Below are 14,048 nucleotides of genomic sequence, written 5' to 3' on the forward strand. Positions count from 1 at the left end.
CGTATGACCTTACGACCTGCTTGGTATTACCACTCTATACGTTATACATGGTTGGGGCCTACCTATCAACAAACTCAGGAAACCAATAGAATGTAGTGTAACAGGTTATGTGTAATTACCGACGACCAATCAGTGATCCTGTTATAATGTGACTTGTTGGGTTAAAAGCTAAGCCGTTTTTTTTTTCTATTCTGGGTTATGTGAAATAATTGGATCCAGATTGAGATGTAAATAACTTTTAGTTTTGTGTTGTTCGGAAATTGAATGAAAACTCTATGCTTTATGAATAATGTTTTTCTTACATTACAATATACAATAATTTCTGTGATAAATTGTTTTTAAAACAACTTTATTTAGAAAGAATGTTTGTTAACAGTTTTGTGTTTCATGGTAATCAAGAGCATTCAACTTTACCAAACTTCACTTTTTAGTTTTGCTTATTTTTTTCCTTTTTTTTATGTCTTAAAAGAATCGCTTTGTGTATGAGATGTTCTATCAAGTACCAATTATAATTTCATTAATTTAATAGAAATCTAATAAAAAGAAACATTTTTATTTTACTACAGTTAAAAATGTTATTCTGAAGTTAAAAATATGATTTGACGATGAAAATTTTAAAAGAAAAAAACATGAGTATGAATTTAAATACATCATACATACAGTATTTTGGTATGTATTTCTAAAATACTGTTTATATAATACTGTACGGTATTTGCAAATAAAATTTAAAAAACGAAAAAACATGATTATGAATTTAAATACATTTTATTTTATACAAATACATAAGTATTATATACAGTGTTTTAGAAATACATATCAAAATATGTTTGATGTTGCAAGCTTTTGGTGTTAGTGTATTAAATAGGTGAAGGACTTTGACCCAAAATGACTGTCCGTCCGAGATGACCCTAATTAGCCCTGTCCTGCTTTTGTGCGTTTCATCACGTTGGTCAATTATTGAATTTCTTCGTTGCCTGCTTGGTATCTTTTTTTCGACTCAAAGATAATTGCTTCTGTCGTAGTGGTCTTATTAAAAAAAGTTTTCAAGGATAGTTTAGAAGTAAAAGTCTAATTCTATTAAAATATCTACATTTTAATAAAGATAGAGTATGAATAGTAATGAAAGAGCTACTTATAAATAATAATGAGAAATCATGAATAATAATTGGAGCTCATGAATAATAATGAGAGCTCATGAATAATAATGAGAGCTCATGAATAATAATGAGAGCTCATGAATTTAAATTTCTAAGGCACACTTTGTGAGGATAAAAAATGCAATTTATTTATAACCAATTCTAAATATTTGTAAAGCAAATAGTGATTACAGAAACTAACATTAACAAACAAAATTTAAGTCCTAGTTTGTAATTTATTTTTTAAAATTTTTAGAAAAATGGTTGATAGTTTGACTAAAGAAAGATTATTTATATATAAATAACAAACAAAGCAATTTTGATTTTATTTGTGGCCAGCTGAAAATGTTTTAAAATTTATTATTCATCATCATGTTGCTATAAAAGCATGATTATTGGATAAAAATATATTTTTTAACAGTGCTAATACGTACGATGAAATATTTTAGTTTTAGTATAATTTATTTTAGTGTTATATCAATTTATTAAATTTTAAAAGTTTTGTAAATGCCTTGAATCCAAGAAATTAATTTTTGAAAATAATAAATAAATAAAAAATCTGTGAATATTTTAAATATTTGCAGTCAAAGTTGGTACATTTTTTTTGGATTAAATACTTAAGTGTCGTCTAATAATTGCAATCTCCTCCCCACTTGTTTAGCCCCTTAAAAAACAAGGCCTCCTAATTATACTGGACATTTAATGACCTTTCTTAGCCTAGAACAATGACCTCAAATCGTCACTACAACAAGCAAATCCTTATCAATTAGATCGACCATTTCTGTGTCGATTTACTTAAGACGTTCTAATATTTCAATTTGCATCAACAACTAAGCATTTAAACGTTAATTAACAAACGTAAACTGTTAACACCTAAAGGCATACAGAGCTTTAGTGTGTACTCAGTAAGGATCTAAAGTAGACGCACAATTCCCGCTTGATTTTAAGAACCGCTACTCTCCGAGGACCATCCGATAAAAGTGTCTGGACAAAAGGCTAATCCATGGTGGTATGTTCGCAAATTTTGTTGAGCCTGAGGTGTACCCAGGCTTCTGTAGACTCTCGCCGACAAAACTAAAGGATTAACTAATTTGTTTTTTTATCGGAAAATTATAAATTCAGTTATAAGTATATTTATTAGTTTGATCCAATGTATGTTTACAAATTCCTTATTTTCAGTATTAATTATTGTTGAGCAGTTTAGATTGAAATTGTTTTTGAATTTTAAAAATTTTTTTTTATTTAATCAACATCAATATTTATTACAACTATTTAAATATTACATAAGGTAAGTTTGTTAATATATATATAAATCAGTCAGGGTCATGTCAAGAAGTACAATAGTACTGTAAACAAACAACTTTATTTAAAATAAATAAATAAAAATAAAAAATATTAAAAATATATTCTTAATAATAATAGTTATAAAAATAACAAACATTTATAAAGCGCTCTTTACCGGAGTTTCTCAACGCAATATAAAAAGAATGAATATTAAAATAGGTGAGTTCTTAAATATTTTATTAATATTGTGTGTGATTCAATTTGTTTATTCAGTCAGTCTGCATAACTAATATTTCGGCCGTTTTAACAAGTTGAAATAACTGATTTGAAAGTGGGATGTGGAACAAACATAAATATGACAAGATTATTATTTTTATCAAAAATAGTAAGCAGCCAATTAACGAAAATCTACATTAATTTCCTAAAAAGACAAGTGAAGATTGCATAAATACTTGTGAATAATTTGGATGAATTGCGTGCAATTACCGAAGCACAGTTGACGGTGAATAGTGTTTGAAAGGGAAACATTTTGACGTCAAAGAGATAAAGAATATTTATGTACTATATTTATTTAGCAACATTCGCTAATTTTGTTTTTTGAAATGACATTTTAATGTATAGTGACAGTAAATATTTTTAGTCATTAAAGAAAAAAACACATTCAGTATTAATGTGATTATTTTGGCTAGATTTTGGACTAAGCCCCCGCATTTTTAGCATTTCTTTTGAGTAAATTGGGTTAAACATTTTTTAAGTCAATTTATTCTTAGACGTTATATACTTCTTGGGTCTTATTCTCAAGGACCTTTTTTATGATAAGTTAATCTTTTTTGATAATTTAATTCCAGTAATACTTTATTACTATTTTATTTGAAATCAAAATTCAATAAAAATAATCAAAATGAAAATCTTAATATCATTAAAAAATAATTAGTTAAATAACTCCTCTTTGTTGTTTTTACTTTAAAGATGTATTGTCCCCCAAAAATATGGAAAATGAAGATAAATTAAATCAGACTTTGAATAGGGTACTATTTTGTAGTTTTAATAAAGTTAATCACATCTGTAGAAAAAAAGGAGAAAAAATATAGTTTTTACTTATAAAATAACATAATAAATGGTTAAATTCAACCAAAAATCCAAACAGCCAATTTGACAATTTTTGATTTAAATTACAGTTTTTTCAGGTAAATAATTTTTGTTTAGATCCAATTTTTTGGTTTAATGTGGACAACCTTTATGTGACATTAAAATGGCATATTAAACAAAAATTTATTTAATTATTTTTCAGGGGGACAATATATCTTTAAAACTTTACCAGCAGTATAAGTTAAACAGTGCATTCCTAAATGTTTTTATCGGCTTCACCCAGGATTTTCACCCAGCGTAATTGATCCTAAATATTAAATAAATGACCGGGACACGCTTCACACTAATTACGGCTGTAAAGACAAATTGAATTTGGAATGTTTTAATTGGTTAATGCAAGGTTAATGTGAGGTCAATTGCCACTTGTGGTTTGCAGGCCCCTTTGATTGCCTCTGCCAACTGGTTGCATTACCAATGTCCTTTTTACCCTTATTTGTAATTGCCAGCTGGCGTGGATGTCTGAAACATTTGTACGAAAGGAGTCATGGTTGACTTGAACCCATACCTTCCTGCTAGTCAACTATGTCATAAAATAGAACAACAACAAATGATTGTAATCAAATTATATCATTCAGAAATTTCAATTTATAAGAAAAAAGGCAAAAAATATCAGAAAGGGTAAAAGAACAATAAAAAAGGGGTAATATTTAGAGAGTTTTATTTCACTCATTATTTTTTATATTAAGATTTTCATAATAATAACAATTAATAACAAAAATTACTACAAATACAACAAAAATAAATATTTTCAGCTAGATAGTTAGAAACCTTTAATATTTGATATAAAGAATAAAAGAACAATCAAAAAGAGATTTAGAAAATTTTATTTAATCCATTATTTTTTTAAGATATTAAGATTTTCATTTTTAATAATAATAATTAATATTTACTATAAACAAAAATGTAATAAATATTTTAGATTATTAGCTATTTTGATATTTTAAATAGGCTTTAAGAGGTTGATGTATATATTGTGAGGAGATATCTTTAAGTGTTAAGTTATCTTTAAACTTAAAGTTTGTAACTTTTCTTTCAATCTGTCAATCATAGAAACTGTAATTCTGTATTTGTACATTTATTGATTTTCTACAATCTAGAGTATTTTAGGAAACAAATTATTCAGTTTGAAAAATAGGTTACTTGATAGAACATTACAAATGTTTGGTCATCCCAGATTTGTTAGAGAATTTGAACTCAATTCTGATTGCAGAAATTAGCCAGTAAATTAACAGAGCTATTAAACTGCTATATACAACGTAGAAATGGTTTCGGGTGTTTTTGTTTAGCTTAATTTCCAACGTAAATGATACATTTCTAGGCTACAAGTAGTCAAGATGTGTGCCACAAGCAGCTCTTTAGGCCTCGTGGTATAACCATCTGTGTTAATGGAGAAATGCTAGGCCCTAATATCGCCACCTCATTTCACTGATAATCACTACAGGGTTTAAGTATCCCCAATTTGGCTGTAATTTATTCATAGATTAGCTAACTTCATTGGACATTTTGAGAAATTACTCCCGTGATGATTGAAGGAAAACATCGCCGTTGGTAAGACATCAATCTATCGCGATGGATTCACAGACATATTTCAATTCTTGGTTATTATTAAAACAGAGGGGGAAAAGACAGTAGATTTAAAAGCTTCTTAGCAGACAAGAAACGCAAATCCATATCTTTTGAAATCATTATAACAGTAAACTTTAAATTAATTCAAAATACTTTTCTTTTGTTTATACTTTTTAAAGAATATTAAGTGGCTCAGACAGTCAATTACTTTTTTGTTAAAATTTATTGAGTTGTCGGTGAAAAAAAAGTTTCTTTGTTGTTGATTAATACCAGATGAGAAGCGTTCTGATAATATATGATGCGTATTGTGATAATGAAGTACACGTTACAAGTGCTAAAGATTTAACAATGCATTACAACTTCCCCTCCTCAAGTGTTACGCTCGAAGACCCCCGTATCTCATCCCAAACACCGAAGAAATAACACGGGAAATTAAAATTTGATATGAAAGGTTAGTAAGTAATTTAAATCTTGGATGATTTCAATTATGGTTGCATGCAAATATTGTAATTGAGCGTGGTATATAATCAACAGGATACTTGTTTCGATGTTCGCATCTAATGAGAACATTCTGCTTTGTAAAGCATTTACCGTCTAAGTTCCAATCACAAAGTCGTGGTTGATAGCAAAGGCTTTCTTTGTGATATTGTTGGTTTCTATTTATGTATAGCAGATGAACTGTGTCTGTTTTTAAGTGGAAAAGTTGTGATTCATAAAAAATTAATGTTCAGAGAAATGCTAATTATTAGGAAATATGCGCACATGTACTCATTACTTTGGAATTAAGATCTTTAACAACATTGAATGTTTAGCCCTAAGGTTCGTTTACACTCAATCAAAAACAAATGTTAATATACCACAAGAACAAAGTTGTTGGTACATGATTTTTGTTTCTCTTTTAACATGAATTGGCTTTTTGAAATAACTTCTGGCATTTATCAGGAATTTATTTTAGGAATGTCTGTCAAACAAGTTTACTCCCTCTATTGTTTACCACCATGACCACACTATTAATAATTTAATTTCTTATGACTACATTCTACAGTAATTACGCAAACATTGCGCTCCGGCTCCAATTCAGGTTTGCGGCAGATTGCGCATACAGCAATAGATTTTCCGTTTTCATGACGCATTCATGTGGCTACGTGCACATCGAGTAAAAAGATTGGAGCATAGCCGCATGGAGCGCCATGAAAACTATACATTAAGACACGATTGTATTTGAAAGGGGCCTATGATGGAGGTCTGAGAAGTCATAGACATTAGTTTTTTTGTTGTATGTATTACCATGACATCCTCAAAGAAACATTGTTGTGTTTAGTATAAAACCTGTTTGATAGATGCCTTCATAGTATACTATTTTATTTATATGATTAATATTCTATAATTCAATAGTATAGTGTTACAGTATGTGAGAATTAAAGTGGCTGTATTTCATTCTATCTGCTATCCCTCTTCTCTATCAAGTCCACGAAGCCTCAAAACTGACCTCACTGCCAAGCACAAGTACTAGTGACTCAATTGGCCATCAGCCTGAGTGTACTAATAAGTCACTAGAGTGGGTTTGATGTTAGCTTGTAAGCAGCTGTATAGAATGCTGCACTTTTCTTCTCCTGAACCCAACCCACAAGTTGTATCCCCATGTGCATTCACAATAATTGTGATGACAAGAAAGATACCTTTACTTATCTGCTTAATTTTTCCCAAGGTTTTATGGATCATTCAAGCTAAGAGTGCTTTGAAATTCTCTTTAATTTGTGCAAAAAAAAAAGAAAGATTTCAAATATTCTAAAAATGTTCTTTGATGATTCAACAAGTGTGATGTCATCATTTAATACCAATATAACTTAATTCTATCTATAGCCTCATCCTTGATACAGATAGCAATAGGTCATTGTAATTTGGCATGGGGAAGAGGTGGGCGTGACAATACACCCACTTTCCACCAAACCTACCCACCCACTCACTTTTTAATTTTTTCCACCCACCCTTAAACTTACTTACTTTTCCAACCCATTTTTTCTTATCCATACAGAACCCAATTTGCAATGTTCTTGATTATTATTTATTTATTACCTGTACATCTTAATTATAGAGGGTGACCCTAAACAGCGTATGCTGGCAATCAAGGGGGCCCTATTGATGAGTGGACAGTGGCTGTGTGTATACTAGTACACCGGGGTAACCCCCTACTCATCTCGAAAAATGTACTAGGTTCTTTAAAGTGCACATGAGCCAGATGTGTACACTGGACCTACCGTTTATAGTCCTTATCCGAGAAGACTCGTTCTACCACCAGAACCATGGAGCGAGTGAGGCTCGAACCCTTGCCGATGTTAATATGGCAAGGTATTACGTTTCCACTGTCTTAACCGCTTGGCCACTCACCGCTTTGAATTTAAGTCTGAATTGTATATTTGGTATGAGGTGGGCGCTACTATACACCTAGCTGCCACACTAGCCTAATGTTTAATTTAACACTTTCCACCCAACCTAACTCACCCACCCAAATTATACTTTTTTCTACTTACTCTTCAAATTGTTTACTTTTCCAAACCCATTTTTTCATTATCGTAAGCTTATCGTTACAAATTATCACATTACACAGATAGTTTATCGGTAACATGATAGTGGATTATTAACTCCCTATTTTCTATTAGTAAATTGGTATAATTTATAAAAATAGAATCGTTTGATAAAACTTAATATTGGAAAACAAATGGGAGATATAATAATGTGTAATTGACAACCAACAAGAACACCAATCAAGGAATATTTCTATTCTAGGAACTTGTTTGTCAGAAGGATTTAAATACGTATTGAGGGTACAGTTAATACATTAGTATTATGGGCAAGATTAGACTATTATCATTGGGTACTACTGTACGACATTCAATTCCAGAAATTGAGATTCACAATTTAGAAATTAGTGAAACTGTTGCTTCCAATGAATTAAAGTCTTGATTTCTTAAATAAATATAAATTGCTTTCAACAATTGCTTTCAACAATTTATTGCCTTTGTTTTATTGAAACGTAACAAATAAACTGGAATTAGAAACAATTACAACATACAATTGGAGTTTAGTAACAACCTGGTCCTACAAAGGAGGTAATATTATTCATATTAGTGAAATAAGCTCCTTTTTAAAAAAGTGTTGAAACTGGACTTTTTTTTAACTTCTTTTTTATCAATGTTGTTTCATTTGATATTTGATTAATATTAAACAAATAAACAATATTGAAAACAAAATGATAAACAATTTATTTAAAACAAAATGATAAACAATATTTAAAACAAAATGATAAACAATATTTAAAACAAATATTAAGCAATATTTAAAACAAAATAATAAACAAAATTTAAAACAAAATGATAAGAAATATTTAAAACAAAATGATAAGAGATATTTAAAACAAAATAATAAACAATATTTAAAACAAAATGATAAACAAAATTTAAAACAAAATGATAAGAGATATTTAAAACAAAATAATAAACAATATTTAAAACAAAATGATAAACAAAATTTAAAACAAAATGATAAGAAATATTTAAAACAAAATGATAAGAAATATTTAAAACAAAATGATAAGAAATATTTAAAACAAAATGATAAACAAAATTTAAAACAAAATGATATACAATATTTAAAACAAATATTAAGCAATATTTAAAACAAAATGATAAACAATATTTAAAACAAAATAATAAAATATGTCAAATAAATAAATATTTCATATGTTTGTATATATTTGTTTTATTTGGGGGCCCTAAATGATCAGTTCCTTCACTAAACTGGATAGGCCACTCTCAATAAAAATGATATTAAATACATAAATATAAGGGCTAGTGTTGCCCGAAAGCTCTGCTAAGTTTTCTGGCTATTTTACTTATCGCTTTGATTTAGCTTTTCGCTTTTTTTTTTGTATCTCCATTGAGATCCAGCCACTGATACCCACAGCATTGTCATTTTTTCAGTGCTTATTTTTTTTTGTAATAATAAACAATATTTAAAACAAAATGATAAACAAAATTTAAAACAAAATGATAAGAAATATTTAAAACAAAATGATAAGAAATATTTAAAACAAAATGATAAGAAATATTTAAAACAAAATGATAAACAAAATTTAAAACAAAATGATATACAATATTTAAAACAAATATTAAGCAATATTTAAAACAAAATGATAAACAATATTTAAAACAAAATAATAAAATATGTCAAATAAATAAATATTTCATATGTTTGTATATATTTGTTTTATTTGGGGGCCCTAAATGATCAGTTCCTTCACTAAACTGGATAGGCCACTCTCAATAAAAATGATATTAAATACATAAATATAAGGGCTAGTGTTGCCCGAAAGCTCTGCTAAGTTTTCTGGCTATTTTACTTATCGCTTTGATTTAGCTTTTCGCTTTTTTTTTTGTATCTCCATTGAGATCCAGCCACTGATACCCACAGCATTGTCATTTTTTCAGTGCTTATTTTTTTTTGTATCTCCATTTATATCCAGCCACTGATACCCACAGCATTGTCATTTTTTCAGTAATTTGCCTTTGGATTTATAATAATAATAATAGATAGACATTTTAAAGCCGAAATTATACACATAAAGATTCTGTGACTTTTATGTGAAAATTATGTGATTTTTTCCCTTGTAATTGTCATTTAATACTGTGTGATTTATTTTAAAACCTTTATTTATTGTCAAATCAATAACATTATGGCTATTATGTTTTAGTTATGAAAATGGACATATGATTGCTCAATAGCGAAAGTACGATGTCGCTTTGGCAGGGTCACGGATTAGGGGGGGCACACGTGATAATGATGGGGGTTTAACGATAAGCTTACGATAACGAAAATGGGTTGGCATTTTGGCACTTTCAAAGTGAGCGTGTTGGAGCGTTTTAGTGCCTCTTAAACCTTTTGCACTATTTGTTAATCATTATAAGCTTTGATTTGATGATCTGTGCAAGAAATCGCTTGGCACTTGTAAAAAAAAAACCTACTCATGTCAAATAAAATGCGGCAATCATTTTGAAATGTGCTGTATTCAAGTTTTATTATGTATTTTTTTTATACTGTGAATTGATTGTACAACTGAATTCTTTGACATATTTCTCAGAAAACTGTGTTTTTGATATTGTTAAGAGAAAAAGTTTTGATATAATTTGCCCACTATATTTGCGTGCAATTGATATACAAGAATTGCAAAAATAAATAACAATTTGGTTCTTCAATAGAAACATCATGGACGTGTCAAACCAAAATCAGTCCGGGCCAAAATCGGTCCGGCGGACCAGTTTTGGCTGCCAAAATCAGTCCGGGGGACCATTTATGGCTTCCAAAACTTGTCCGGCCGGACCAATTTTGGCCGCCAAAACTGGTCTGGCCTGGATAAAATCGGTCCGGGCAGTAGGACTGTTTTTGGCAGCCAAATATTGTCCGGTCTTACAAATATATGGTGCGCAAAATGAGTCATAATGTATATATCATTAAAAAAAGGCCATGATTAGTCATTATATTGAAAACTATGGGGTTTTATTTGTTATTTTAATATTATAAATTAAGCATGTTTTTTTTTATTATCATTATTAGTAGTAACTCATCAATAATATTAATAAGTACTAATTGTTAGGCTTTTTGTATACAATATGTATCTCTGCCTGTTTTTAATCCATTTTGTTCTTTTTTAACATCTTCGTTTTCCCATGATGTTAAAAACAATTTAATTTATTAATTATTTATGGTTAATCAATCAATATATCAATTCAATACAATTATTAGAAAAAAATTATCCAATATTGATTAGGCTGAGGAAGGAAAAAGGCCTCAATCATAAATCAAATCTAGCTGGCAATATCAGCGTCTCATACCCGTTCATGTGAGTGTTTGGCAGGCCGAAATATGAGTGAACACCTAAGTCATGTTTTTAGATAAAATACATTTATTTATAGTATTTATCCGACAAGATAACTTACTAATATATATCATGAGATATTTTTCTAGCCATAAAACAACTTAAAACAGCATCATAGGCCTAGTAATTCAATTAAAATCGACAGAAGAAAAGGCCGGACCGATTTTGGCAGTGGCGGACTGCTTTTGGCCACAATTTTAGAGCCAAAACTGGTCCGGCCGGACCGATTTTGGCCCCGGACCATATTTATCGTGACACCTATACAATTAGATGTAGATATAGTACAGTTAGAAACATTTCCAACATTTATTTCCAGATTAGAAGAAGGCGCTTGAAAAAGATCGTTTATTCGAATAAATATGGTACATATAATAAGCGGGGCTTTTTTTCAAATAAATATGGTAAAAAAAAATAAAACCAATGCACAGTAAAAACTGAAATATATACATACAGTATATACATATATATATATACATACAGTATATATATATATATAAATCAAAGAGCTGCATAGGCAGGATATAGAAAAAAATCAAGATCAAATAAGTTAAAACTGCCTCAATAAGATTTATTTTTACGACATGTTTCGGGCATATATATATATATATATATATACATACAGTATTTATTTATTTATGCTCTACCTTGGTATTGAGCACTCTATCCAAACGGTCTGAAAATTTCAACCTGAATATACATAGCCCTACAGTATATATATATTTATACAAGTCACATAATTTCCGTACATTGTTACATAAATATAAATCTACATTTGAATGATTAAAAGTTAAACAATCGACAATTAATATCAGAAATTGTTTTTTTAATCATCTTTGTTTGCCTTTTACATTATTTCTAAGAAAGAGAAAGTACAACATTGAATTCAATGTTTGTATGTAATCTCCTATTTATAATTTGTCTATTGTACTTTTTTTAACAAAAGCCTTGTTAATGGTTTCATCTTCAATGTAGAATTCAATTTTCTTTTGTGAGTTATTATGGTAATTACTTTTAAGATGAAATACCACATTTATGGATTTAATATCTTTATAGAGTCTTAACGATTGTTGTAATAAACACAAATGGTTTTTAACAATTAGCAAAATGCGTCTTATAAACAATAATTCTTTTTTTTCAAATTGACAGTTTGATATCTTTATACTCTTCTTCGATTTAACAAATCATTTTCAATTTGAGCGTCCTTCGGGATGGAAAGATTATTACAATTAATCAAGAAGAGAGCCAGATGTTGATTGGCTAACTTTAGAGTACTTAACTAACCTCAAAGGAGATTAAACTCCCTAAGTTCAAATAGAAAAAACATCATTAGTTAGTCATTGCAAACATTTCTTTCGTTTTAAAGTTTCAAGTGTTTTGGGAAAATGTTTTTTTTTTTTATGAAGTTTGTTTAAATCAATTAATGATGAATATAATATCAGCAGAGTCTTGTCATTTGATATCAATTAACTACTAATATGATATTTAGATATAATGTCATATATTCTGATTTTAAAAATATAAACTTAATATTTCTGTCAGTATTATAATTATAAATTAAAATATATTAAAACTAAGTATTTGCCATCAATATCATTTTAAGTTCAAATTCAAGATGAACTTTTATTTTAAAATTATTTTCTATCTGCAGTATTTATATATTTTACCAGGGTGGCCCCCCCAATTAGTTAAAAAGACTGGTTGATGTTAGGGCACTGGGTACAATTGTACATATTGAAAGAAAATAATAATAATACATAGAGGTAAGATTGACGGTAATACAGTATTATACAACTTAAACTAAAAACGTATTACAATTGTTAAAGATGTATTGTCCCCCTAAACAAAAAAATCTTAAACAAATTATTGTTGAATGTGCAATTTTATTTTCACATAATAGGCATCCACTTGACCAAAAATTGGATTGAAAAAAAATGGATTTACCTGAAAAAACTTTAAAGCAAAAAAATGGCAGCGAATATTTTTTGTTGTTGAATTTAACCATTTATTTTATAAGTGAAAACATTTTTTTCTGTGTTTTGTTTTTCCAGAAGTGAATAACTTTATTAAAACTATAAAATAAATAAATGTCTTTTATTATTAATCTTTGGGAGACAATACATCTTTTTTCTGGGACTTTCATTCATTCATTGACTCTTTTAGCCCCAGACGTTTTTGTTAGACAAATGAACTGAAATGATGTGGTATAATGTAACATCTATCTTTGTTTTTTTAAATCAATGTTATGTAGTTTGTTGGTTTATTGACAAATGAAAGGATATACCGTACTGACGCGGGTATAAGCCCACCCCCTTGAACATGAAATCACGTCAAGTTTGGGGGGTGGGCTTATACCCGAGTATGGGCTTATACCCGAGTCAGTACGGTACTCAGACACGAACCATAATTAATTTTTATATTTTAGTCTATATCTAATAAATTCTTTCATTTTTTGTTAGCTGTTTGGTAAAATAACATTAAGTTCCATATAACACGGCTGAAACATTACTAAAAATACATGCAAAATAGAAATATAGATTTGGAACTATAAATGTTTATGTATTTATCAAGTTTGATGATTGATATATTTGATTAACTACAATTTAAATAATAATATCAGTAACTTTTGCAATTTGATGTTTCAGTAAAGCAAAAAATTGATTGGAAGTCAATGAGGTTTTAGTTGAATTTAACCATTTATTTTGAGTGAAAACAATTTTTTCCCTACAGAAGTGATTAACTTTTAAACTCCAAAATGGCCTATTTAAAGTCATTTTTTTATTAATCTTAATTCATGTTTTTGGGAGGCAATACTGTACATCTTTAACATGAGTGAAATATAAATTTAGCATATAATGTATATTCTTATTTATCACTCAAATGTAATGTAACGAGAATTATCACCACTAGACGAAACTAATTGTAAAAAACAGATTGACATCCCAAACCCCGAATAATAGTGATACCATATGTGACAAATGTCT

General features: G+C 28.8%; 1 protein-coding gene across 1 annotated transcript in view; it reads left to right on the top strand.

Annotated features, from left to right (window-relative positions):
• LOC140044350 (Fanconi anemia group J protein homolog) overlaps positions 1 to 14,048 on the top strand; it is a 62,987-nt gene that overhangs the window by 8,053 nt on the left and 40,886 nt on the right. The window lies entirely within an intron of this gene.

The sequence above is a fragment of the Antedon mediterranea genome, chromosome 3 (genome assembly GCF_964355755.1).
Source record: "Antedon mediterranea chromosome 3, ecAntMedi1.1, whole genome shotgun sequence".
Taxonomy (NCBI): Eukaryota; Metazoa; Echinodermata; class Crinoidea; order Comatulida; family Antedonidae; genus Antedon; species Antedon mediterranea.